The sequence below is a fragment of the Maylandia zebra genome, linkage group LG22 (genome assembly GCF_041146795.1).
Source record: "Maylandia zebra isolate NMK-2024a linkage group LG22, Mzebra_GT3a, whole genome shotgun sequence".
NCBI classification, from domain to species: domain Eukaryota; kingdom Metazoa; phylum Chordata; class Actinopteri; order Cichliformes; family Cichlidae; genus Maylandia; species Maylandia zebra.
In genome coordinates this window covers 21842204-21844499 of record NC_135187.1, presented here as the reverse complement: position 1 = coordinate 21844499, position 2296 = coordinate 21842204, and the positions used below count along the sequence as shown (strand labels likewise).

Genomic DNA, 2296 nt, shown 5'->3' with positions numbered 1-2296 from the left:
CTAGTTTCTTGTTAAATTATGTGTGCAACATTTCCATTTATACCTCGTAAGATTCATTTCCGTCAAATCCAGACACACAAAAACAAAATATCAGACCTCAATACTTTGAAAAAAACTGCATTCAAGCAAAGTCATTGTGTCTAAAAACAACATGTAAACGTATTTGTGTTAGTAACCTCATACAAAGCGGATGCTTTATTAAGTACACCTCTTCTTCAAATGTTTATTGCAAATGTCTAATCAGCCAATCAACTCAGTGCGTTTAGGTGCATAGACATGGGCACGTTGATTTGATGAAGAGAATGATCAGACTCCTAGCTGATAGGAATGCAACAGTAACTCAAAAAAACACTTATTCCAATGAAGGTGTGCAGAAGAGCATCTCTGAATGCAGTACGCTGAAACTTGAAGCAGATGGGCTACAGCAGCAGAAGACCACACCAGGTGCCACTCATGTCAGCTCAGAACAGGAAACTGGGGTTACAATTCTCACAGGATCATCAAAATTGGACAACAGACAACTGGAAACATTTCTTCTGCAACATTCAGATAGTAGGACCAGAAAAAACACGAATGCATGAATCCATCCTGCGTCTCAACGGTTCAGACTGTTGGTGTAATGGTGTGGAGGATATGTTGTTGGCACAGTTTGGGCTCAGATATGAGTCTATGTACATTTCTGGCCTTAGCTGCTGTATAGTGGATCTTTTGGAATGAGGAGTTTCATTAATTTACTGTTACTATTAGAAAGTATAAAAAATAAGAAAAAATGCCCTGCAAAGTAATTATGACCTACAAGTTTGTACTTAATAAATGACAAGCTATTATAAGTTTAAGAAACGGTTTGTTTTCTGCAATTTGTCGTTTGACACAAACAAGAAGAAGAGCAGCAGCGCCCCCTGCAGTTTGTGTAAGTGAAAAAGCTTACAGCACCTGGTATTCCCAGGCGGTCTCCCATCCAAGTACTGACCAGGCCCGACCCTGCTTAGCTTCCGAGATCAGACGAGATCGGGCGTGTTCAGGGTGGTATGGCCGTAAGCGAAAGAAGTGCACACAAACTGACCTTTTATACATGCCAAATACCACTTTTTTCGCCAATTAAGATTCTGAACACGTTTTCCATCCAATGATGAAACATTTATTCCTACGGTAAACTTTTCACTTCAGCATAGAAAGCTGTTTAGAGTAACACGTCACTGATCTTAGATCGGAATAGCGTGCAGTTGGCTCTTAAAATCACCGCATTTATTTAAGTAACAAAACAAACTGTTTGGAGACGATCTGCAAGACAAAAGTCTGAGAAGTGCTCCTGAAGCATTAATAAAAGGGGTGTTTGTCGTTTAGGGTGTCGCTTACGGCCATACCACCCTGAACACGCCCGATCTCGTCTGATCTCGGAAGCTAAGCAGGGTCGGGCCTGGTCAGTACTTGGATGGGAGACCGCCTGGGAATACCAGGTGCTGTAAGCTTTTTCACTTACACAAACTGCAGGGGGCGCTGCTCGTCTTCAGTGGACATGTGGAGCATTTTGCTTCCTGGTCAATCGTTGAAGTTCAAGGCCCTTTAAAATGTATATTCTTTACATTCAATCTTTTTAATATAAACCATAAAATATTTATGTGAAAAATTCTGTTATCTTCATTTTTCTTGTCTTGAGTTTTAAGTTGATATTTAGGGTTCATTTCCACTGGTTTTCTTAGGACTCAAATATGACAGGGGCGGGTGTTATGTGGGCCAGATGTGGCCCCAATTGTTACACCATCTGGCCCATAGATATTGGAGGCCGAGTAGAGGCAGCCAGACTCAAAATGAGTCAGTGCCAGAAGAGCAATGCAGATACGGAGCATGCCTGCCTGCTTCAAGTCCTCTACCATAATCCCTGTCCCCAAGAAACCTAGGATCACTGGACTAAATGACTACAGACCCGTGGCTCTGACATCTGTGGTCATGAAGTCATTTGAGCGCCTAGTTCTCTCCCATCTCAAGACCCTCACGGCCCCCCTCCTGGACCCCCTGCAGTTTGCATATAGAGCCAACAGGTCTGTAGACGACGCCATCAACATGGCCCTACACTTCATCCTGCAGCATCTGGACTCCCCAGGAACCTACGCCAGGATCCTGTTTGTGGACTTCAGCTCTGCCTTCAACACCATCCTTCCAGACCATCTCCGAGGCAAGCTTTCCCAGATGAATGTGCCTGATCCCATCTGCCGGTGGATCACTGACTTCCTGACGGACAGGAAGCAGCATGTGAGGCTGGGGAAGAATGTCTCGGACTCCCGGACCATCAGCACCG

General features: G+C 44.0%; 2 non-coding genes across 2 annotated transcripts; one reads left to right on the top strand and one right to left on the bottom strand.

The window, feature by feature from the left end:
* Positions 1–921: 921 nt before the first annotated feature.
* LOC111500505 (5S ribosomal RNA) lies at positions 922–1040 on the bottom strand. Its single transcript, XR_002721139.1, has one exon. It is a non-coding gene; the product is annotated as a 5S ribosomal RNA (ribosomal RNA).
* Positions 1041–1350: 310 nt separating this feature from the next.
* Positions 1351–1469, top strand: LOC111500506 (5S ribosomal RNA). The gene has a single exon (XR_002721140.1). It is a non-coding gene; the product is annotated as a 5S ribosomal RNA (ribosomal RNA).
* The last annotated feature ends 827 nt before the right edge of the window (positions 1470–2296 follow it).